Below are 27704 nucleotides of genomic sequence, written 5' to 3'. Positions count from 1 at the left end.
TACATTCGCCATATGTATTTTTTAAGAGAGCACAAAGCTCAGAAGAAAAAAATTATGCATAGCCTACCTCACAGATCTTAAACACAATTGCATTTCCCAAACGCATTGTTTAGCAAATTATGGTCGCAAGTTTGCTAAACATAGTGGTTTGAGGAACTGCCCCTCTTCCCTCATCGGCTGAGGTGCCCCTCTCGCCCCCCTCCCCCCCTCTCCCCCCAGATGATTCCCATAAAAGTGTTCTGTTATCGCTCCGCTAAAGATCCACTGATTCCACTAATCCGCTCCGTGTTTTCCCGCTCGCTACGCATTCTCACTCAGTCTGTGTCCGCTCTCTGGACAGGACAGGTACAGTAGATTACAAACTACAATCCACATTACAGAAAGTGGGTGAATCGCGGAATTAGTAATTTGGTAGGTTAGTTTGTTTTTGTATTTCCACAATGAATAGCTTATTATTCCTATATGATTGTTAAACGTAACTGGTAGCATATCATTCAGGGGCGGTTCTTAGGTCGGATATTCAGGGCTTTAGACCAAACTAAAACTGGGTATTTTTATTTAAAGGAATTAATTGATTATAAAAGCGATTTAAGGGAATAAAGAAAAAGAAAGGCTTATTGAAATAATTTTAACTATTTGCAAATAATATTTTATTTTTTTAATTATGCATGCATTCTCTCTAAATGAATCAAGGAAATTATAGCATATTTTCACTTCAAAAAGGCTAAATTTAATAAATAAATAAAACAAGTTGTGTAATTTGCCTCACCGGATACTGCCGATAGTTGAACATTTCTATTATGCAGTCAAATATTAAAAGTTTATCTACTTACATTTTACCAATCATTTTGACATTGATGAGCTAGACCCAGGGCCGTTGACATAAAGCTCTACTGGGGCACAGGTCCCCCATTGTTTGTCTGAGATAGCAACAGTAACTAAGGAGGCCGTGGCTTACCGATAGGTCAATTAAATATAAATTTCATATCCGAAAGAATGATTCATTGTTATCGCAAACAATCAAAGACAGTAGTACAGAACACAACAATGTGTTTATTTTCTGTGCTATAGTGCTGCAGGCAAGGGCGTTTTGTTTCAAAAACACCAGGCTGGGTAGTTGGGTAACTTAGGGGGATTGGGAGGCATGCTCCCCCGAGAAAATTTGGATTTCTTGGACCTACATATGTGTATTTTAAGGTGTTTGAAGGCCAGAAAATTGGATGACAATAGCATGTTAGTGGGCAGCAGTAGCATACATGATTTATCAAGCAGATAACAGATTCTTAATCATGAGAATGAGGATAAATGTTGCAATGAATGATCCACAAATGTTGTGTATTGTCAACATTCAAAACTATTTTAACTCTTCCAAAAATTTAGTTTTTGCGTAGTAACTCTACACACAAACATAAAATGATTAGCCCACATACACACCAAACTACACACAGATATGAATTATGTTTTGCTTGTTCAGCGCAGTGGTGTGTATATGAGTTTGTCACACGTACATGTATGTGCACAAATACACTGTATATATTATACAGTATGTTTGATGAATGTTACAGTTATTGAACTGAACTGAATCAACACTGAAGTGACTATTAACTGAATATTGACACTATTGGCTTGTTGGCCAAGGCGATTTTTTAATTTGTTACTATTGTGAAGATGCTGTGAAATGATAACATTGCTTGCTTATTTAGCCCGGCTTCCAGAAATGAAATATGGACTTGTTTTGTGTTTGAGAAAGGTCTTCAACGTGTTAAAACATATAGGGGTCATTGAAGCCAATAGTTTAAGGGACCATTTCTTTGTTAAAGCCTTACTTTCCAGTTAGACTAAAGTGTAGCTCTCCTTGAGAAAGAACGCATTATCTTGATGTTTTGAGACGACTCTCCTGTTTATAGTTAGAGCCTGGCCAAATCCAGCCTTGGAAAAGCTGTGTGTCGGTGTGTGTGTTAGTCTTCTTGGTTGCAGGTTAAGGAACTACTGGCATTATTGGAGACTGACTGAGTAATTGTTCTGGACATGCTGGCGCCCAGCAACCCAAATCTGGAAAACTTCAGGGTCCATCTGGTCCTTGGGTCCTAAACTGTTAACCCCTAACAGTATCTACATCATATTTATAATATTTTATTTAGACCATGGCTATACATAATAATAAAAAAAAAGGTACAATAAATTTTCTAAATGAGTTGTATCTTAGCATAGAATATCCCACTATAGGGGGCTAAAGGCACACGCTAAGAAAAATTAACTTTTTACTCCCATGATTGCAGAAAAATATATGTTTTTATTTGAACATTGATGGAGCAACAGATTTTGTGTTAAAAAAAAATTTTTTAACGCAGACAAGGGGCAAAAGACAAAAATACTTCAGCTAGAATAATATGTTTTTAATAATGTCTAAGTTGATGCTTGTTCAAAACAGTCACTTTAGCAAAGTTTCTACTATTTTTAGTTTATTTTGATAAATTAAATAATTATTTTTATTCAATAAATATAGGCCTACTGTCATTAAAATACAAGACAACACAGTCAGTTATGTTTAAGTGAACATAAACAGTTGAGAAAGAAAACGCACGTGTAACACATTTTTTAAAAATACAGAAACAAAATTATATTTAAAAAGTAAAAGTAAAAAGTAAGTAAGATTCTGAAAGCACTGAATGAGATCCCATAATAATTTACAATAGGTTTACAGTAGTAACAAATAAATATGATATTTTATTATTTGATATGATTAATATCATGATGGTTTCATTATAAATGGGATTATCTCTAAGGTGGACACCCGACTAAATTGAATTAGACAGGTACAATATGATCGTAAAAGGTTTGTTATTCATTCTCTATATTAAGATGATAGTGCCTCAGAGTCAACCCCCTTATAGAGCCCTTTTTTTTGGTTTGGGCCACTGTCCACTGCCCCTCAAAATATCTGTGCACGGCCCTGAAGATTGCTGTGAGAGGCAGACCCCGCATTAGAAAAATGTCAAATCAGATAAAGAGTTGAAGAAATAGATGTGAACAAAATAAGCAGTGTCAAAAACACACAGACGAGCAAAATAGTGCGAAGTGAAAAAAAAAAAGTAAACCGCATGCAATGGAAAGTCACTTGATGTGCATATGTGAAATGTTCAAGATGTGGTTAACATGAATATAAAAAGTGCCCAGCTAATGGACAAACTTGCAAAGCATTCAACAAAAGAAACCACTTTTGTGAAACATGCAGGTCTTCACCGTGAAAATACAGGCAATAAAACACAGATGATTTCTTTGTTGGAACCATTGATGTGCAAACAGCACAAACAATGAAAAACATGCAAACACTGAAACAAAGTGAAACAGACAAATGGCCTGAAGCCTAAAAATGAACAACAAGAGCGTTACATTTAAATTAGACACAAGGGATGCATGTAATGTAATACCCAATGTGTTCAAGTCACCAGAGACTCAAAGAAAAAAAAAGAAAAAATCACCTTTCACTTAACTACATATTCTGGCCACAAGATGTCACCTGTGGGACAAGTTCAACTTACCTTCACCTACAGAAACCAAAAGCACAATAATTCAATTTCAAATGGTTGACGGCAACGAAGGCTACCTGCAATTCTTGGACGCGCAACCTGTGAAAAATTAGGGATGATGAGAAGAGTACCTAAATGAAATAAAGACTAAAGATAACACATTAAAAGACTTTGTTTGACGACCTGTTTTCTAGCCTTGGTTGCTTGCCAATTGAGCATCACATCAAAACGGCCCCCAGTGATTCATCCACCAAGAAAGGGTTCCTGCAGGACAAAATAGTTGAAGAGATGGAAAGCATAAACAGAACCAACAGAGTGGGTGAACAGCATGGTAACAGTGGTGAAACTGAACAAGGTAGGCTATATGTGGATCCAGAAAACCTTAATAAAGCAATAAAGCGTGAACATTATTACCCTCTAATGACAGTGGAAGTGGTCTCCAGCATGCCAAATGCAAAGATATTCTCAGTCCTGGATGCTAATCAAGGATTCTGGCAAATAAAACTGGATGATTCTCATTATTCACTTAATGTATATAAAATACATAACAATTGCACAAGGAATTTGAGTGAGTGTGTGGTTATTTGGACCTGACAACATTACAAAACCACATGTATTCAGTGTAGGCTATTCTATTAAATATAGCATATATCAGAGACTATATATTAGCTATAGGCTTTAAATAAGTGCCTAGATAATGAAATCAGGCTTTTTTTTTTTCCAGAGTTGGAAGAAGGGACATCAAGAAAGGCGGCTTTATCACTCGTGTCAGAGGTTGCCTACTCACGCGCCCATCCCGGGGATTGACGGCTGTTTCTCACACTGATAGATGGATAGAGTGTGCAATTTAAAAAAAAAAGAATAATAATAAGATTATAAAATAACAATGAGTTAGGCCTATATCAAATTAAATAAGATAATACCATCATGTCTTTCATTGATGGAATTTGTTAGTTGTTAAAAAGGTCTTAGAATTTGCATTTCAGTTCATTTAAATGGCTTACTTAGTTTAAAAATCCACACTTTTGTAGTATTAGGCCCTGAGAGCACCGCAAAAGTTGTGTTCCAGCACCTCATTCTGGTTAAATTTTGTAAATGCAGGTTAAATCTGCTCATAACCTTGTATTGTTGGGACCCCAGTGTTAGGAGAGTTGTAACACCATCAATTCCACCAATCAGGGATAAGCTAGGAGTCCTATGACCATTTAAGTGTTTATTTACCAAATTTATACCTGATCCCATCTGAAAGGCTGTGAAGGCTGGAAATAGGTGCATGCAGATTTTACGAAGAAAAAAATTATTTTGAGATAATATAACTTTTTTCACCAAAACTATATTTTGTTATTTGTATATTAGATTAAATAGTATTTTCTTTTCTTTTTAAACTAATTTCAAACCATTATGCTTATATGGCTGTACACTGGCTGACAGAGGTGTGGGTTGTAACACATCTTTAAAAAGTGTTACAACCATCTCCTTACATTATGAGACCTCAGACCATGAAATTGTATTTATTGATCCATTTGGCAACTAAAGTAAGTTGTAAGTAGTGTTACAACCTGGTGGTGGGATTGTAAAGGCACACCATGTATTTAACATGAACTCTTAAGGGCTGTGATATTCTTACAGAGGTTTGAAATGGCTTTTGTAGAAAACAAATGTGGGTGTTTTGTACAACCCAGATAGCATGTAACCATTGAAACAATGTTGAGTCAGTGTTGATGCGTCAACGCTGATTACATTGAAATAACGTTAGAAAGTGATGTTGTTTTACCATCACTCTTGCACCCTCAGTTAATATTGAAATAATGTTCAGATTTCAATCACAAATCAATGGTGTTAATATTGCTTCAACATTACAAAGTGATGTTGTTTCAATGTCACTTTTGCACCCTCGGTTAATATTGAAATAATGTTCAGATTTCAATCACAATTCAATGGTGTTAATATTGCTTCAACATTACAAAGTGATGTTGTTTCAATGTCACTTTTGCACCCTCAGTTAATGCTGAAGCAATGTTGAGATTTCAACCAAAAATCAACGGTAATAGTATTGATTCAACATTACAAAGTGATTTTTTATCAACATCACTTTTGCACCCTCAGTTAATGTTGAATCAACATTACACTATGATTGATTCTACATCACCAATGCTGAATCAATACTGAAATTAACACAAATAATCAATGGTAATATTGAATCAACGTTACACTAAGATGTTGAATCTACATCACTGCTATTGAATCAACACTGAAATTGACTAAAATAAATCGATGGTAATATTGTTGAATCAACGTTACACTATGATGTTGAATCTACATCACTGCTGTTGAATCAACTCTGAAATTAACTAAAATAAATCAAGGGTAATATTGTTGAATCAATGTTACACTATGATGTTGAATCTACATCACTGCTGTTGAATCAACACTGAAATTAACTAAAATAAATCAAGGGTAATATTGTTGAATCAACGTTACACTATGATGTTGAATCTACATCACTGCTGTTGAATCAACTCTGAAATTAACTAAAATAAATCAAGGGTAATATTGTTGAATCAACGTTACACTATGATGTTGAATCTACATCACTGCTGTTGAATCAACACTGAAATTAACTAAAATAAATCAATGGTAATATTGTTGAATCAACGTTACACTATGATGTTGAATCTACATCACTGCTGTTGAATCAACACTGAAATTAACTAAAATAAATCGATGATAATATTGTTGAATCAATGTTACACTATGATGTTGAATCTACATCACTGCTGTTGAATCAACTCTGAAATTAACAAAAAATAATCAATGGTAATATTGTTAAATCAATATTACACTATGATGTTGAATCTATATCACTGCTGTTGAATCAACACTGAAATTAACTAAAATAAATCGATGGTAATATTGTTGAATCAACGTTACACTATGATGTTGAATCTATATCACTGCTGTTGAATCAACACTGAAATTAACTAAAATAAATCGATGATAATATTGTTGAATCAACGTTACACTATGATGTTGAATCTACATCACTGCTGTTGAATCAACTCTGAAATTAACTAAAATAAATCGATGATAATATTGTTGAATCAATGTTACACTATGATGTTGAATCTACATCACTGCTGTTGAATCAACTCTGAAATTAACAAAAAATAAATCGATGGTAATATTGTTGAATCAATGTTACACTATGATGTTGAATCTATATCACTGCTGTTGAATCAACACTGAAATTAACTAAAATAAATCGATGGTAATATTGTTGAATCAACGTTACACTATGATGTTGAATCTACATCACTGCTGTTGAATCAACTCTGAAATTAACTAAAATAATCAATGGTAATATGGTTTGATCAATGTTACAATGTGATTGATTCTAAATACATTTTGTTGAAACACTGAAAATACAACTGAAAAGGAATGTCAACCAATGTTGCCATCTGATGTACTAAGTTAATGTTGAAACAACATTAATATTTCAACTACACTTCAATGATGCGTCAACAAATTCCTGACCAAAAATTTGGCAAAAACCTTTTAAAATATAAATGACACCTTTCCAGCAGTTGAGTTAATTTATTTTATTCAATCAATCAATGACAAAAATATATTAAAAGATCATTCTTTAAAAAAGAAAGGGGGAGAAATAGGACAAAAGCATTTCAACCTTTAAAAATAAAATTGGCTTCAGAAGTCTGATGTCATAACTACAGGTGCTCCAACGGTTCAGGTTTTTAAAAATCTGTCATACATCAGACTACTGCCTCTTTTCCTCTGGGTTCTCTGAAATCTGAAAAAGAAAGCATGATGTTACTCGAGAACAAGTCAATTCAGTTGCCACATTCAAGAATGTTAATATACTAAACACAATACGATTCGCTTTTTAAAAAAAGTTGCTGAACACAAAATATTCTAACTATGATTAAAGTATCGTTAAATTCTGATTATTTCATTTATTTTTTTTAAATCTATTAATGCTTCAATACAAAAAAAATCACTACGGCAGGGGTGTCCGATTTTATCTCCAGCCCTAATTAAACACACCTGAAGCAGCTAATCAAGCTAATCAAGGTCATTGGGATCAATGGAAACTTCCAGGCAGGTGTTGGAGCTAAACTCATGACTTCATGAAGAGGAACAAACACCTATGGGCTATAGCCATTAACAACATCTCAGTTCAATTTCTGTGAAACTACATAGCATTCAAGTAACACGTTTATCTTGTAGAATAAAAGAACTTTGGTTTTAACAATGAAAATTTCTTTAAAGGGATGGTTCAGCCCAAAATGAAAATTCTGTCATCATTTACTCACCCTCAATTTGTTCCAAACCTGTATGAGTTTCTTTCTTCTGTTGAACACAAAAGAAGATATTTTAAAGAATGTTGGTAACCAGAAAGTTGACGATGGCCATTGATTTCCATAGTAGAAAATAAATACCATGGAAGTCAATGGCTAACCTCAACTGTCTGGATGCCAACATTCTTCACTCTCTTCTTTTGTGTGCAGCAGAAGAAAGAAATTCATACAGGTTTGGAACAACTTGAGGATGAGTAAATAATGACAGAATTTTCATTTCGGGATGAACTATCCCTTTGAGGCTGCAGATTCACCTTATGTAGAACTTAATCTCTTCAAATATCACAAAATAAAATAGCCATGTCAGTCACTTTCTTAATAAACACAAGATGTTTTTTGTTATTGTGTTTCAGTGGAAATTTCTCAAATTTAATACAGATTCAGGAATATGAATGATTACCTGATTAAGCAGTGATAAGGCACAGGATATCATCAAGTCCCAGGTCAGGTGATTATGCTGTCGACAACAACTCGGTGTATAATCAATGTCAGCATTATCAGGAGGGGGGTGCTTTCTATTTATTTATTGTCCATCTTCGTCGGCCTTCATTCCTACTAAAGGAGCAATGTGCTCTGCATGCAAGCACTGATGGATGCAAGACATGGGCTATGTTTGCAGTGTAACTTTCTTGCTCATGTTCATGTCTTCTGCACTTCAAGAAATGTGTTAAATGACGTTAGAACTTTATTCAGGAAATTCGTAATAAACTTTACTAAAGTAATGTGCATTTTTTAAGTATGTAGATGCACCATTGTTTGAAACTGTGCTAGAGAAGTCATGTAAGTATGTCAGGTGCTTCAACAAACCAGACTTCTGTATAGGATGCACCTATGTTTTCTCTCTAATGAGGAAGCATTACACTACTGAGAAGTGCACATGAGAAGTGCACATGCAAAACCAAAATGGGCGTTTACCAATCAGTGGCCAATTTCAAACTACAATAAATGTTTTTCAACCATTTTTCAACAGACTTGCTAAACCACCCCACCCCTAAACCAAGCCCCCAGTGGATAAGAGCAAATCAGGTAAAGCGGTTGAAATGCCCATTGTGGTTTGAAAACGCCCCACTGATAGACAAACACCCACTAGTGTTCTGCAGAGATACCTGCCTGAATGATCTTGTGCTCATCAACTACAAATCACTGTTAGTTCAATGTCACTGTCTCCACCCATGTGTGCTGTTGGCTTTCATCAAAATTTCAATGCTGATCCAACACACTTTAAACACTGAAATGTCAATCTCAACCAAAATTATGGTTTGGATCAAAACTCAACATTGTATTAATGTCCCCATGCTATCTGTGCGATTTATTTCAACACTTTACTTACTTTGAAAATTAATGAATGTTAGTAGATTTAGTAACAATAAATAAAATGCAAGTAAAAAGCATGCTAAAAACAGAAATACATTATATGCACCATTGTTTGAAACTCGGAGAGTTCATGCATGTCAAACACACAAGACTTCCGTATAGGATGCACCTTGTGTTTTCTCTCTAATAAGGAAGCATCAATTAACTACTGAGAAGCCCACTTGCAAAACCAAAATGGGCGTATACCAATTAGTGCCAACTTTTAGTGCAAACTACAATTGGTTTTTCAAAAGACTTGGGGCACGTTCAAGATCAAAACGGTGCGCAACGTTTTGCTACGGTTTCCGGGTTGAACGTCATGTTTCCTGGAAACGGCGTGCTCCGGTGTGCAACGGGGTTTGAGATACGTTTTCTCTTGTTTGGTGGGTGTGTCAGAACTGCAGTCCAATCAGAAGCAACATGTAGCTATATAAAGCACGCGGTATTAAAGTGAACTCGCACAATGGGTTCAATGACAGTAATTTACAAATGTGTTCGATGCAGCTCGGTATACGCAACAACTGAGGATATTAGAAGACATGTTTGTCGTAAGTTTTATTGTAAAAATATAGGATATCAACATAATGATGTAGTTGTTTATATTTTTAGCTTCATTGCAAGTGTATGACATTGGTATAGAGAAATAAACAATGGTAATTAAGTGCTTTTCCTAAAAATGAGAAAGAAAATACAGGGTATTAAAACAGTATGAACTACAAATAAAGTCAGTATGTGAGGCTAAATAGATGTGTTTTAGTCTGAATTAGGTAAGATGTGTGCTTCCATTTCAGTTTCAGCAATCCCTTCACTCGATTGGGATGTTCTCTTTTGTTCTGGGCGGCAAGTGCAGTAACTGTAACATCGGGCATATTTTGTAGTGTTAAACACATATTTATACCGACTTCATCATATAAATTCTTCATAAAGAACACAAAGAATGGCCTTCTCAGCTGCCATAGTTGCAACTCTTGCGTCATCAGAACAGTGTGTTCAACGCATCACCGTTTCTGTTTAAAAAACGTTGTGCAACGTTTTGTCGGGGCTGAACGCAGCCCTGCTAAAATCATGATGGCCCACCCCTAAACCAAACCCCCAGTGTATTAGAACAAATGAGGTAACACCATTGAAAGTGCTCATAATGAACTGAAACGCCCCACTGATTGGGAAACACCCAGTAGTGTTTTGCACAGATACATGCCTGCAAGATCTTGTGCTCATAAACTAAGACTCACTGTTAGTTCAATGTCACTGTCTTCAACCATGTGTGCTGTTCCCTTTCATCAACATTTCAATGCTGATCCAACACACTTTAAACATTGAAATTTTGATGTCAACCAAAATGATGGTTTGGATCAAAACTCAATATTGAATCAATGTTACCATGCTGTCTGGGAAGTTTGAGCATTCCTGCTCAAAGATTCAGTTAGTTACAGATGCTAAAGCAAAAAGTGTTACAACCATACCCAGTCACACCCTATATCCCCAAAGAGATATTTGTGTCAAATCTGTTCTTGAGTCAAGCTCTCTTTGAATACATGTCAGTACACAGTCTCTCTATATTCAAACATATTAAGCAATAATTTTGACAGTAAAGACTGAGTGAAGGTTCAGCTATAGGAAATTCATGAGAAACAAACACGCTCTCATTATTCTGTGTGTATACACTAGGTAATATAAACATGATTTACTGGTGACTGTGATTTTTAATGTTTTGTAAGCTGTCATTTGACGTTTTTTTTGACAACTGCTTTATGAAATGAACTCATTCAATAATTAAATAATTGATTATCTTTACAATGGAACTGAATCAACACTGAACTGACTTCAGCTGAACAACAGCCGAAATGCATAATTTTCCTGTTGATTTTACTGCTGTGTATTTTACAGGCACAATCCCAAAGCTGTAGGCGGTAAGTAGTTTGGGAAGCATTTGTTTGTTCCATTTAGACACATAGTAGAAACAGGTCTGTCAGGGTAATGACAAAGGGAATTAGAGAAAGGTGTAAAATCATTCTTATATCCTGTCGAGTACTTGAACTGCAAAACTGTTTTAAGGTCCTCAAAACTCTTTTGTTTTGATAATAGGATTACTGGTGGAACCATCGACAGTCTTTGCAGTTCTTGCAGGAATTATGGGATCCTTTAAACACTTAATATTCAGTTCTGGAGTCACTTTTTTATTTCCACGAGCCCTCAAAGTGCTTTGGGGGAAATTAGAAAAACTTAAATTCTTTAGAAGGGTAAGGCCTATAAGATCTATGACTAACTCCTCTGATGAAGCTGGTTCTGCAACATCCACATAATAGCCAGCCAACATCTCTGGGACTTGAAACAGGTCTTGCCACAGAAGGGGCCTCCGCTTACTCGAAATAAAGCCCCACTGCCCGCCATCACGCAGCACACACACACACACACACCAGGGTCAGGAAATAACAGGCAAAATTGCCACCAAAATTAATTTTAAAAAATGCTTCCAAAAACCAAGATCATGAGAAATATCACACGAGCAAAAGTGCTGTTTTCCCAAATATCAGCACATTTGCAAATGTGATATTGATTTTATACAACAATTCAATACACGATAAGTTAATAGGCTTTTACACCTCACACAGAAGTCATTTTCACATCCAACAGCTGCCTGTTGGTCAACGTGGCGAATTCACATGAGCAACTGAACCCGATGGGAAATCTGGGTGGAGAAATCATTCACCCACATTCCCTAGATAATAAATAACACTTTATGTGTGTTAATCATTGGCGTCGGAAGAAAAAAAAAGTGGGTGGGTCCTCCCCCAGAAAAATGTTACTGGAGTATCCTAAATACCATTTCATTCTGGTGCCTTAATTAAACAAGTAAACTAAACTCCTCTTAACGTCGGGCGGTTCTTTGCCTCCACGTCGTGCATTAAATGCACAGCTATCCGTGGATTATCCCGCTAATACCATGGTAATTTGCCAGCAATGACAACTAAGCTGTCATTGATGTTTGCAACGCAATATTTGACTGGAAAGGTACAACGGGCGGTTACTTTCGTCAGTTGCGGCTCGTTGAGAAATATAATGTAGCGATTCAGCGGAAATGGAGTTTAATTTATTCATTTTAATTAAAAAATATATTTATTTTAATTCCTCAAGTGGAATGGATTTGACTGACGGCGCTCTGAAAAACGAACAGACAAATGCGCTGAATTAGAGACGGTAAAAGTGAGTGGGGTATAATATCATTGATCTTAAAAAGTGGGTGGGTCCTGTCCCACCCATATACAATGGCTCCGACGCCCATGGTGTTAATAAATAACACACAACCAGGCCACTTCCCCTGTTGCCATCTGGTCAACACTACAGATCACTGAGCACCAGAACAGCCAGGCACAAGAACATTTTTTCACTCAGGCCATCTTCCTCATAAATTACCCTACACTATAGGCCTACTCATATTTATTTAGCATAGGCTACATTTTATCCACATTCCCTTGCGGTGCATTGCCAGAACTTTTTTCAGGGGTGGCCAGGTAAGACCCAGTGATTTTATTGGGGTGGCAAAAAAGTAAATAAAAAAAAAAACAATCAAAATGCTGCGTGAACTCAACCAACCAGCACGTTCAGCGCCCAAGTCCCACCCCTGAAAGTTCCTGAAATTTAAAAAAGTTGTACCTCGCAAGCAGGGACTTTCAGACGGGGACGTTTTTTACACTGAACTTCATTTAGACCCTGGTTACTGCGGTTGAAACACACGGAGTAGCACCCCAAAGATCTTAGTTGGGGAACGTTTTTGTGGTGGAAATGCAGCTTTGGAAAAGACTTTGCTCCAAAGAGATGAGCAACCATTTTGTACTCATCCAAATTCTGATTTACATCTCCATCTTGCCACCATAGGAAGTGGAGCATGTCACTGTCTTTTTCAGTAGCTCTCACCTGGTAGTACATAGTTTCAACATCTGCCATCATGGCAACTGACTCTTGTCTGAAGCGAGTGAGCTCTCAGGTGAGGGAATTTGTCATATCTGGACCCTGTAGGAGCTCACTATTCAAAGACATCCCTTGGAAACTTGCAGCACAGTCAAACACCTCTCTCAGTTTCTTCTTCTGTGGATGGTACACCTAATTGTGAGGAATATACCAAATTTGACCATCTTGACAACTTAAATGTGATGTAGGCACCTTGACTGTGTAACCTTTGCTTAGCATGTCATTCATGAAGTTTTTGTACTCTTCATGAAAGGAGCGATTTTTTTGTGTGGAATTTCCTTTTGAGATTTAGTGTTCGCTGGACAGCTGCACTTCGATAGGCATTTGGACAACCGTTTTCTTGATTGGGAGGTCAGTGTAGTAGTGACCATCAGAAAATTGCACTGAATTAGATACAGACTAAAAAAACTGGTGATTTATCTGCAACAATTCAGCTTTGTCATCACAATTTCTTGCAGGAATATTGTGGTTGTACTGTTGTGTCAGCATCTGTTCCACACTCTCAATGGAGATTCTGTTGACTGTAACGCTTGTTTGTGCATAGCCATGCTGTTTTCAACCGGTTCTCTTGGTCCGTTCAAAATCCATCCAAGGCCAGTCTTTACTGCATATTGCTATTTAATACTCTGCATGGTTCCAGAAGCTTGAACTCCTTGTTCCCTATGAGGATCTCCACTCCATCGTCAATGTGAGGCAACGTCGTGTTGTTGTGGAACGATTTCCATTGACACTGGTATGACCTTCTGTGTTAACACTTTGGAAAGTTCAAGTTGTTCTCTTCCAATCCACTCACTTCCAAGTCAGTGAATACATAACTTTCCACTCGTTTCCTTGAGGCCATGGTGCTTACCCTGGGCATCCAACCGTCTTGCTAGTGCCTTGGCCTTGGTCCATAAAGGCATACACTCAGGGCCGTTTCTAGCCTTTTTGGCACCCTAGGCAAGATTCCTATTGAGCAAAAAAAACTGTAATTTGGAATTAACAGTTTTACTCACTTAAAAGGACTTTGTTGCACTATGCTGGAGTAAAGTTAATAAATGATCGTTCTCTCCCATAGGATTTTGTGAAACTATGTTGGGTGGACCTCTGTCCCTCTAGGGGGTTTCGGGGGCATGAAAATTTTGTACATTTTAAGGTTAAATTAATGCATCAATCTGGTGCACTTTGAGAGCTAAAAATTAAGAGCTTCAACCCATGAACTGTGCACATTGAACAAAGAAAAACCATTGACTTGTACCTGGACACTAAAGAGGGCTCAAACATCTTAGTTATGATATAGAGTCTCAGTCTACATTACATTATCACTGGTGTTTATGATTTATATAAGTATTCCTATGACGTAAAATCCATATAGCCAATATGTACTGTATAAATTAAAATGAATATTTCAAAAGTATATTTTACATTACACTACAATAGTATAGGAAAATTACAATACTTAGGTCCTAATTTCTTCACTTGCAAGAAATAAACCCTTGAGCTTTTATTTTGGAGAAAACACCAGATCACCATGCTGATCGCGTGAGCAAAGTGCGCACTTTTCTCTAAATCACGCAGCACAAACAGAATGCCTGGCTACTTAATTAAAGTCTTGTGCTGTTTTATAAAGGCACAAAGCATCACGATTTCGATTTTAGTTCGTTGACAAAACAGGGGCGATTCCAGGATTTTATAAATGGGGGGGGGGGGGGCACAGGGGGGACCAAGAACCAGTGAGGGGGGGCCCATGGGAAATCAGAAAATTCAACTGGAAAAACTTCTCCTAAAGTAGAACAGTCTTTTTTTTTTCAATTAATGTTTAGGCAGTCTTTACTTACATACATCATTGTTTATTCTTTCAAGCAGATATATTTATTTGTATGAATTAAATATAATTAATCTTTATTAAAGCTATTATTAAAGAGCAGTGAATGCTTTTCTCTTTTTATTTTGTTGTTTGAACAATATTAAGTGTACAGAAGGCATTAGGTTTATTACGCACTGTCACTTTAAGACCGAGTGTGCAGATCCAATTGCACTGCTAATGCACATCCGATATTCTCACAACTGTACGTTCTGTAAAGACATAACCGACTGTGTTTACGTCGAAACTCTCAAATACTCTCAAAAACGGACATGTTGTGTGTATTTGTCCATTCAGACGCGAAAGAGAGCTCAATTCAGTCCTTTGCGCAGCGCGCTTAGCTGTCTATGTGCAGGGCTGCACTCTTCGGGTTGCGTGTGTGTGTGTGTTCGCACAGAAAAACATACCGAATAAAGCTCTATTTCGCGTCGTCACTCTTATTCAGATCTGTCCATATGTCTGCCTTTCTCTTTCTCCCAGACGTTTACATTTTTGAACGATTTGTGAGACATGCAGCATCAAGCGCATTCCAACTCGTGTGCCGCTGGGTAGATCAGCACGTTATTCAAATGTGCGCAACTACCACAAACGCAAATCAGTTCTGACTGGCGAAAAAATAGACGAAAATGTTAGGGAGGGACGATTGGGGACATTTTCGTCTATTTTTTATTCGTTGAAGAAAATGTCAATACATTTTCGTCATAGTTGTCGTCATTTAAAACTGTTTTTGATATAGCTAGTTATCGTCTCGTGTTCGTCTGTGAAAAAATGTCGTTGACGAAAATAATGGCGAACATTTTTCGTCAACGAAATTAACAATATAATATACTGTAATTGAGTGTGTATACCATAAACAGTGACATGTCGAGGTGTCTCTCTCCTGACTTTGAAAAACGCGGACCAGAGATTCTGCTTTGCGAATCGCAAATCAAGCAGTGATTGACAGCGCTCTGATGGCGTTGGGCATTTGTCATGTTGACAGTAAATCTAGCCCAATGATGTTGGGGGGGCACCAGGGGGGGGCAATCATATTCCAGGGGGGGCCGGTGCCACCCCGTGCCCCCCCCCCCCCCCCCCCTCTAGACACGCCCCTGTGACAAAATATAACGCTAGAGACCTTTATGTTAGGCTATAAATTTTACATCTCATGTGTTGGGAAAAGGGAGAAGAAGAGCGAGTTCGGCAAAAGGCGGATTCGAACTCGAGTCGAATGCATCAAAAGCTACTTTCAAGCACCTCACGCCTTACGCCTTACGACCTATGCCACTGTAGATATTTAGAAATGGGCGTCTTTTTGCCAAAAAGACAGGCACGTAGTGCAAATATACGCTCCATTATCGGAAATGTAAAAAAAATAAGGATTTTTCTTCCACTCGCTTGGGCGAGAAAAAAAATATCTTGGTGTGGTGGGGCTCTCACTGGCGCCCCCCAGCTGTTTGCGCCCTAGGCGACCGCCTAGTTTGCCTATGCCTAGAAACGGCCCTTCAATGCACTCGTCACTCATTTTGGACTTCATTTTGACAGGTATGGCAAGAACACAGCAGGCATTTGTACAAGTCTCATGACTTATTATGGCAGGTAAAGTGGTAACTTCAGGTTCTTCAACTTTTACCATTCCCTTCTCGGGAATCTTGTCTTGTGTGGTTAAGTGTAACATATGAGGCGCCACGTAGGATTTAAATCAAACTTCCTTATCAATACATACATAACACACGTGCATATACACCTATAAATTACTCGCATATACATGTATACTATTGGATGTTCAAAATATGAAATACACGTGCACACTAATATGAAATCCATACCAATACATATTATGTTAGTCATGAATGCATATACACTTGTGAATAACTTGCATATAAACTTGACGCACGCATACACCTATAAACACTCGCATATACATATAAACTTCCATGCATATACACCTATAAACACTCGCATATACATAAACTTCCATGCATATACACCTATAAACACTCGCACATACATATAAACTTCCATGCATATACACCTATAAACACTCGCACATACATATAAACTTCCATGCATAGACACCTATAAACACTCGCACATACATATAAACTTCCATACACCTATAAACACTCGCACATACATATAAACTTCCATGCATATACACCTATAAACACTCGCATATACATATAAACTCGATGCGCGCATATACATCCATAAAACACTCGCGCATACATATAAAATAAAACGTGGATGCATGCTTTGTGTGTATATGCCAGACATGGGGACTTGTGACTTGGTGACTTGGACTCGAGTCGACTCGAGTCGCTATTTTTATGACTTGTGACTTGACTTGACAAAAAATTAAATACTTGAGACTTGACTCGGACTTGGAAGTTAAAGACTCGGGACTTGACTTGACTTGAGACACGATGACTTGAATGACTTGAGTGTTAATCACATCATGTTTTCAGTTTGAATATAAAATATATAAATTATTAAACAAAATAAAGTTGATTAGCCTACCCAGCTGGAGCGCAGGCTGAGAATAGCGTTGTCATGACTGGATCACGACACTATCATCAGTCGCGCCCTCTCGTACCTTGCACACCACGCCCACTTAGATCAGATATCACATCAACATGTCAGCCGGAGGGGTACTGACTCCGAGGGTCATCGCTTTCGGCTTCAAGAATTATTCACAAGATGGCAAAAGATGAACAGCGCTTTGCAAGACATGCAACATTAACATCGCGGACAGCCAGACAGAGCTGCCAACTCACGCATTCACCGTGAGACACACGCGACACTTTTCACATGCTCTCACGTCGCCACACATTCATTTTCTCACGCACAGAAAAATCGCGACGCAAGAGCAGGTTACATATGATATAAAAAAATCTCAGCTCTCAGATTCTGTCACTTTTATTACGAAATTCAAACAATAAATACCGTTTTGGCGCTTGTAAATGTGACGCGACAGATCCCTATAGCGGCAGGTGAACCGATCATCTCTAGAAATAAACACGAATGAACAATGTTGAAAGATACAGTAGGCCTACAACTTACCGAAATGTATATTCCTCATACATAATATCGACCAATCAATCAAACAAATGGGTCAATAAAACAGCTGGAGAATTATGTCACATAACATTTACCTCAGGAAAGCCATTTGACCATAATATGGCTATAGCACGTTAGTTGGCTAGAAAAAAGTATTTTGCTAAATATGTGTACTATTACATATTTATTATATTTTTACTTATCATTAAATAAAGTTGTTATTAAAAACGCATTATATCTCTCTGTATGTTTACAGCATTAGGTGAGTTGTTTTTTTCTTGAGAAAAATTAATGCCTATCTTGTGTAGCCTACCTAATATTTATCCAAATGAGTCAATATTAAATCAGATCACAATAATTGAATTGAAATAATAAAAAAGCGTAGCTTACCAGAAATTGTACCATGTAAACATTGTAACATGTTGTCACTAAACCGAATACAATTCAGTTTAGTTACTAAAATGTTTTGACAATCACAATACACTTATTGTAAACACAGTTTACGTACAACATTAAACTTTGTTACATTTTAAACACTGTTGGCAGAAGTGAAAAATAAATAATTTTATGAAGTTACAATTTTGTTTGATTCCATGATGTATTTTACTGAACATGCGTATTTACAATGCAACTCCAAATTATTGTAATTTATTGACAGTTACCCATATCTGGTCTTTTCACTTTATTAAGATCAGATTCTGCAGGTAAAATTACAATAATAAGGTGACTTGACTTGGACTTGACTTGACCTACTACATGACTTGACTTGACTTGACTTGACATAGCCTGTGACTTGACTTGACTTGACTTGACTTGCCCAAGAAAAAAATACTTGGGACTTACTTGAGACTTGAAGGTTAAGACTTGAGACTTACTTGAGACTTGCACATGTGTGACTTGGTCCCATCTCTGGTATATGCGAGTGATTTCATATGTGGATGTGTGTGAACTTTTCAGTGTAAAAGGAAGGCATTTGTGCGTACACGGAATTAACCTGCCTTTTTGATAGTTTGTTTTCCAATTTGAAATGAAATAAGCATAAACGAGAAAACGGCCCCTTTATTCGTTTTTTTCGTAAAAAAAAAAAAAAAGCCTAAAGCCTCTTACGTTGTTGATTTATATTTCAAACAAGAATTCGACATTTGCTCGCAATGTTTTTCTTACAAAAAACCTCATCGTTTTGCAGGACAATTGTCTATTACAGTATACAACACAGATAGAAGGGTGCCAATAAATCTGTGGTGATATAGGCTACAACACGCTTTAAGAAAAGTTTATTTCCATCACACTGTAAAGTGTTTTTAGATGTTAGCCTACATATAGATTACATATACCAAAGATTTTACATATAAACTGGGTCAGCATACTGTTAATTACAGTTAGTAGCCTACCACGGGAAGTAGGGGTGCTGATGTGACCCCTGGAGTGGAGCCCATGAAGAAATATGGTTGGGGGTAAACGTTCACACAAACAAAACCAAAAAACTGTGGTGTTTAGCCTATAGGCATACATATTACGTGTGTTTGTTTTTATTTATGCAGTATTATAAAATACCCATATTATAACAAATAAATATATTTGGAAATTGCCCTTTAAAACGAAGGCTCAGTTTGTGGTTCACAATTATTTGATTAAAAACAACAAAAACAATAAAACAAAGACAAAGTCACTTATATTAAACACTTTTTTATTTTTTATTTTGTTAACAGAAGTTATCTTGCACCTTTAATTGCCTTCGCTATCGTCCTGTCAATCATCTGTCTCATTCTCGCGGGTCGCGGATATGATTACAGTTTCAGTAAAACTGTATTTCACCATCATCGGTATACCACCCTCAGCCGATTGGCATTACAGTATTTGCAATCACCATCCCGTTTCAAAACGGAGCGTCTAAAAGAAAAGTTCTGACTGCTGACTGTTGGTCAGTGAGCCTCTCCCGCTCGGCGCTGTCAAGCGCAGCTTCACCACACAGATTTAACTCCGCACAGCTAAATAAAACAGGCTGGTGGCAGACTAATAATTAATATCTCTGATGTAAAGATTTCTGTGAAACGCTTAAAGTTGCACAGAAGAAAGCCCAATAGGACCTGCCCTGTACAGTTTAAGAATCTGTAGCCATAGTAGAGGACTATTATTTTGTAGAACAGACCCGAGCGACAACTGATGACGTCACATGACTTGCTTGACCAATCGGCGGAAGGGGGCGTGTCAGGCCGCCCACATGTGGAAAATGAATTTTGAAGTAATTTATTCGTTTTTTGCCTGTGAACTAAAAAAACGAAAAATCAAGCCGAAATCTCATTTTTTTTCGTTTTTTTTTTTATTTATATATTTTTTTTAACGAAAAAAACGAATAAAGGGGCCGTTTTCTCGTTTATGCTTATTTCATTTCAAATTGGAAAACAAACTATCAAAATGACACAAATGACTTTTACACTGAAATGCCTTCCGGTTAGACTGAAATGCCTTCCTTTTACACTGAAATGCCTTCCGGTTACACTGAAATGCCTTCCGTTTGCACTGAAAAGTTCACGCACATACACATATGAAATCACTCGCATATACATACACAAAGCACACATCCACGTTATGTATGCGCGAGTGTTTTATGGATGTGTATGCGCGCATCGAGTTTATATGTATGTGCGAGTGTTTATAGGTGTATATGCATGGAAGTTTATATGTGCGAGTGTTTATAGGTGTGTCTGCGTTCAGCGAGTGTATATGTATGTGCGAGTGTTTATAGGTGTATATGCATGGAAGTTTATATGTATGTGCGAGTGTTTATAGGTGTGTATGCATGTAAGTTTATATGTATGTGCGAGTGTTTATAGGTGTATATGCATGGAAGTTTATATGTATGTGCGAGTGTTTATAGGTGTATATGCATGGAAGTTTATATGTATGTGCGAGTGTTTATAGGTGTATATGCATGGAAGTTTATATGTATATGCGAGTGTTTATAGGTGTATATGCATGGAAGTTTATATGTATATGCGAGTGTTTATAGGTGTATATGCATGGAAGTTTATATGTATGTGCGAGTGTTTATAGGTGTGTATGCATGTAAGTTTATATGTATGTGCGAGTGTTTATAGGTGTATATGCATGGAAGTTTATATGTATGTGCGAGTGTTTATAGGTGTATATGCATGGAAGTTTATATGTATGTGCGAGTGTTTATAGGTGTATATGCATGGAAGTTTATATGTATGTGCGAGTGTTTATAGGTGTATATGCATGGAAGTTTATATGTATATGCGAGTGTTTATAGGTGTATATGCATGGAAGTTTATATGTATATGCGAGTGTTTATAGGTGTATATGCATGGAAGTTTATATGTATGTGCGAGTGTTTATAGGTGTGTATGCATGTAAGTTTATATGTATGTGCGAGTGTTTATAGGTGTATATGCATGGAAGTTTATATGTATGTGCGAGTGTTTATAGGTGTATATGCATGGAAGTTTATATGTATGTGCGAGTGTTTATAGGTGTATATGCATGGAAGTTTATATGTATATGCGAGTGTTTATAGGTGTATGCGTGCGTCAAGTTTATATGTATATGCAAGTTATTCACAAGTGTATATGCATTCATGACTAACATAATATGTATTGGTATGGATTTCATATTAGTGTGCACGTGTATTTCATATATGTATTTTGAACATCCAATAGTATACATGTATATGCGAGTAATTTATAGGTGTATATACACGTGTGTTATGTATGTATTGATAAGGAAGTTTGATTTAAATCCTACGTGGCGCCTCATAGTAACATGCTAGGATGTTTCTTTGACCACAGCTGTAATGTGCTTCTTCTGTTAAAGACTTTGCTTAAGTGTCCTTTCTTTGCATCCAAAGCAAAAGAAAGATCCATTCTTAGAAAGTCTAATTTGTCTTTAAATGGCTTAGCACCAAACTGATAACATATCTCCAAGCTATGGCCTTTCTCACAGAATGCACAAGGTTTAGTGAAAGCACTGGTAACTGGTGCACTTCTGTTTCCAAAACAACCGAGCCCTTCGCAAGTGAGGTCTTTCATTGACGTGCAGTAAAGTTCGCACTTGTAATAACTCCTCTTAATTTAAACAACGAAGAAAGCTTTTGACTTACATGTACTGGACATGTGAATGTCTTTTAGTTATTCCACAAGTTTTGACGCGTATCTTCTTATCTTGCATTTACAACTCGAAGTCCATTGTTCCTTTAACACTGTTAACTCTTCCAAGTCAAAAAAGAATCACATTTCTTACATACAGCATGATCCTCTTGCGCAGCGACGTCTTCTCAACAACTAATTTGCAGAGATACTATACTTGTTAGCCAATTTATGCTATATTATGATAAACGGTCAAGAGCTTTGTGTTCTCCCACTGTGCGTCTGCACTTACTGCATGTGCGTCAAAATGTTTACATGCGCTACAAACTGAACATGCGCAGTAAGAACAAATATAAACCAAAGAAATATATTCAACCGCAAATGACTAATTAACAAACATAATTATTATACCAAAATTCTATGATAAAAAATGTGAAAATATAAAGATTGAAATATTCTTACATTTCCGGCCCCTAATTGACAATTACCTACTGATATAATTGTAAGTATGGTAATTTTTCCTTCAAGCAAGGGTGATTAAAAAAAATAAAATAAAAATAAAAATAGCCTAATTACAATGTTCTCACAAAAAAATATATTTTTTATTGACACAAACAAACCAATATAACAAAAATATATGTAGGCTAATCAAAGAAAATACATTGTAGAACAAAAGTTCATTCCCCCTCAAAGGATATTAATAACCAGCCAACCCTCTATACAATCCCAGCTTGGTCACACAGAACAATTCAAAATAAAGAAAAAGTAAATTACATAAATAACCCCAAAATCATATTAGCCTAGGCTACATAAAAAGTACAGCACACTCAAATATACTTCAAGGCAGCGCTATGTGCGTTTGCCGCCGTACGCGATTTTTTTTTTTTTTTTTTTTTTTTTTTTTGCAGGGTGGTAGGGGAAGACTCATGAATATTCATTAGGGAACTCACCCCTAATTGGCTCGCCTATACACATTGCCCAGTGATAGAGAAAACTGACACATTCACGAAGGTAGGCGAAGCTACTGTATAGGTTTCATTTGATATTTGATTATTTGATCAGACATATGTGATCCATCTTCTAATAACCTTTTAATAATTAGTATTTAACAACCAATTTAATTAATAGTGAGCAAATATATTCTGGATTTATTTTTTTTACTCCAAGAAATTTATACTGTACACTAACGTTCAAAAGTTTGGGGTCAGTTGGATTTTTAAGTCTCTTATGCTCACCCAGCCTGCATTTATTTGATCAAAAATACAGTATAAACAACAGTATTGTGTCACATGCCTGTCCTGTCTTGTGCTGCACATGGGTGTTTTGTTATTTTGGGCCATGTGCTCGTGTTATTGTCTGATCCCTCCCCCTTGTTATCTGATTATTGTTTGAGTTCATCATCCACCTGTTCCCTCCTGATTTGTTTCCGTTTATAGTTCCCTCTTGTTTGCAGTCTGTGTCGGTACGTTGTCTTTTGTTTCCTGTTCCCCGAGCTCTTCCAGAGTGTTCATAGTCTGTTATTGTTTTTGTATTTACTTAGTTCTGTTTTTCCCCCTCGTGGGTTTTGTTTTGTGTTTTTATTAATAAATACTTATTTCTCCAGCTTTTGAGTCCTCACACCTTTTGTTTGTATCTGCCGTGACATATTGTGATAAATTATTACAGTTTTAAATAACAGTTTCTATTTGGACATATAGGCTATTAAAAGTGTTGTTTTTTTCTTCATTTTTTTCATTTAGCACACTTTATTGACTTAGAAATTAAGAAAATGACAGGCAATTTATGTTATATGAATTTATGTTTCAATATCGTCAGGTTTTAACTCCTCAAATTAAAACCGAGTGATGTCCGCAGATCTATGGTAACAAAATAAAAACGAAACTAAGATTATGCCCTGTATCATGAAGAAAAAAAAAAAGTTTATTTTGTGTTACATTATATAAATACCTATTGGTGTTGCCTACCGTACCTCTATGAACATTGCTAATTCAGGTTAAGAATACACTGTGACAAGAGCAAAAAAAAATAAAAAAATATTAATAATAATGATTATGATGACGCATGCAAAACAGAGAGAAAAGACTACCATAATATAATAATTATTCATGGTTTGCTTCAATTATATGATTTCTGGTGTGATATACTGGGGATTTTGACCGTGATCCCATGCAATTAGCACATTAGAACTGCATCCCATGCAATTAGGCCTAACCATTTGCGTTCGTGATTTTCACCGCTAATCCAATTAAATTAATAACATTAATCTAGGGTGACCACCTGCTAATAAGCCCAAGGGGGGACAAGGGGTATGTTTCTGAGGGACAATGTGGGACACTGTCTGGCGCGGCGGTGCCCCACTGGCAGACTCACTGATAGTGGTTTACCCATTTCTAGCACATACCACCTTGCATAGTATTAATAATGCCCTATTCTCCTAAACGTGTAATTGTTGATGTATGCTCATGAATAGGCCAACCAATGTGTATTTTTTTTCTAAATAAAGACTCATAATATTTTGAACATTCAATGAATTGACAGATGTACTTCCACTTAAGATTTACTATTTAATTTTATTTATTTTTCATTACAATTTATTTACTTTAAATAAATTAATAAATTATAATATAAATTTATAGGATTACAGGAATTGTAGTTGCTCAACACCACAGGAACAGTTAAAAAAAAAATATTTAAAAAAAAATACGATTGACCTCGTATTCCCCTCCCTCCATGTCCGATTGAGAAGGACGTTTTGCAAAGGTCACAAAAAGCCCTCTCGGTATCCCCCTCAACACCTTTCAGCCACAAATATTCATTTCCCCATTCTTGTTTCTTGTACTCACACCTTCTCTTTTTAATTGATGATGGCGTTGCCTCTCAGACAGTCTCTTTCTAGAATTTTTCGAATTAGAAAGCGCGCATCTAAAAGTTCCTTCCTTCCAAGTGTGTCTGGTATGCGCGTGCGTGCGCTGTCATGACAACAACGAAAAAGTTGACAACAACCTAGTCAGCAGTTCAACTGAGGGGTTTGTGTGGCAACAATAGCGTGCTGAAATGTCAAGTAATGTTCGTTTGTCTGCTTGGGGCTCGTGTATATAGAGCGACCAACTTTTTTTTGAGCAAGCATAGATTATGCGTGACACGGTCTCAATTTGCGTGACGCGTGAATTGGGCTTCAAACGCTGTGCGCGCACGCGCTACGCGGGACGGGTGGTCACCCTACATTAATCGTGTAGGTCAATCACAATCTCTCACGGAATGTCCCCACCTCAGTGGTGACAAGGATAGACAGTAAAAGAAAGTGACAAGCAGCGATCTGATATCTCATTGTTTGGGGTTACACAGAGCCGTTAAATATGAGAGTTGCGACACTCTGTGATCTCGCCGCCACGCAGTCACGTGGTTTATGTAGCTCTCAATAGTTCCAAACCAAACAGAGCCGCGCTGTCAACCGGTTTGAATGATTTAAGCGGGTTTGTTTGCAGCAATTATCGGTAAATATTGACGCATAATTTACATTGATTATTATGTTGACGCTTACATTAAATACTTATAATAGCATTTTTTTTTTCTCTGGGGACTGACAGAAACACAGCATTAATACGTTTTTGTGTTTAATTTTGGAGGGAAGTGGACTGCTCTTATAACGTAGAATACATTTACAACAACGACTAGGGGAGACCGGGGATGGTTGTAACAGTTTTGACCTTTCTGTCTATATCTTGTAGTAGGGTGAATTGCCCTAATGTGGGACATTTTTTGCACTTCAGACTTCTGTGACATATTGCGATATGTAACCAAAACATTAAATCCACACCCAATACCATTTAAAAAAAAACAGGATGTGTCCTAATCAAATCAAAAGAGAAAATTCAGATAACCCATTTATAAGAGAAATTATAGACATATCAGTGCTCTTATTGCAAGTTGTCTGAGAAAATCTGCAGCTTCCTAATGTGGGACAGTTTGTGTCCCCAATGTGGGACACTGAAAAATCTATGATAAAAGACAAAAAATCACATTGATACATGTAGAATTAATAAAATCTTATTCACTGGAGAGTATATTTAGGGTCATTCCATGCCCTGGCCAACAGTCTCAGCTGAGGGACCCCATCATCCTCAACAATCTGCCTATACTCCTCTATGGCTCCTCTCATCCTGTCCTGCCTCCACTGATTAAGTTTCTTTCTCTTATCCTTTCCCTGTTTCTGCCTCTCTTTCTGTGTCTAACAATCTGTCCCTGTCTTTCTTACCTTTGCCATTGTGATCTGAAATACATTTCATTGAATTAACCAGATGCATAAAAAAAAGTGGAATTGCTTTATTGGTTTTCTACGCCATTTTTACATTCAGAGCTATTTTTCATTTTAAGTCAACCTACCTTTTACACACACACAGAGAGAGAGAGAAAGACACACACACACACACACACACACACACACACACACACACACACACATACATATGTATGCATGTACACGCACACATACACACAAAGAGCCTTCAAACCGCCCTCCAAGAATAAAAAATTCACATGACTGTAAAAATCTGCATTAACAGTATTGTAATATTGCATTACAAGACTAAAACCATGTAAATAACCATGTTTGTCCCACAAACCATGCCCCACCACACATTTTTGACTCATTGAAGTACTGTCCCACATTAGGCTGATCAAGCTGTCCCGGATTTGGAAACCATATTTCCTAATGTGGGACACTAGGAAATTTGATAAAAATATAAAATATATAGTTTATACACACAAAGTTAGACTATTTTTTGATGGACAAACATTTCATAAGCATATTAGGCTAAAAAGTAGCAGGATTGCTTTGTTTAAAATGTATTTAACTCCTTAATATCAAATTTGTTAAAACTCTATGTCACTGGCCTTCAGATGGTCTTCACACAAGGTGCCTCCTGTTTGATGACTGCTCCACCCTCAAATATGATTGGACATTTGATAGGTCATATGATTTTGATCACATGACACCACTTTGTCTAGAGTTCTCAAACCGGTTCCACGGAGGGCCTAGTGTATGCAGGTTTTTGGTCTTTCCCTTCAATTAGTGCCCAATTAAGACCTAGACTACCAGGTGAGGGGAGATCTTAACCAATTAGTGACCTACTCAATCAGTTTGGTTCAAGGTAAAAGAGAAAACCTGCATACACTAGGCCCTCCGTGGAACCGGTTTGAGACCACTCTAACCCATATTTCACTGTCATTCATGTATTTATGGAGGACCTACAAACACTAGACCTTAGGTGTGCCATTAGGCAGTGTCCCACATTAGGGCAATTCACCCTACTTTGAAGTTAGTGTGTTCAAAATGTGATCCAAACTAGTTACAAGTGTCTGCCATTAAATGACATAGCTATTATCTTTGCAACACAAACAGAAAATGCATGGTTTAGTTTCAAACACGAGGAGTGAAATGTTACAATTCAGCAATGTTCGGTAAATATTAACTTAATGAAATGAAACC

General features: G+C 36.8%; 1 protein-coding gene across 1 annotated transcript in view; it reads left to right on the top strand.

The window, feature by feature from the left end:
* Window positions 1–27704, top strand: part of LOC307151281 (N-acylneuraminate cytidylyltransferase B-like) — a gene marked incomplete at its 5' end in the record, with an annotated part of 151949 nt that overhangs the window by 97809 nt on the left and 26436 nt on the right. The gene's annotated exons all lie outside the window — the stretch shown is intronic.

This window comes from Squalius cephalus (genome assembly GCF_949319135.1).
Source record: "Squalius cephalus genome assembly, chromosome: 23".
Lineage (NCBI taxonomy): Eukaryota > Metazoa > Chordata > Actinopteri > Cypriniformes > Leuciscidae > Squalius > Squalius cephalus.
Note: the sequence above shows the minus strand (reverse complement) of the source record. Positions and strands in the feature narration are given on the sequence as shown.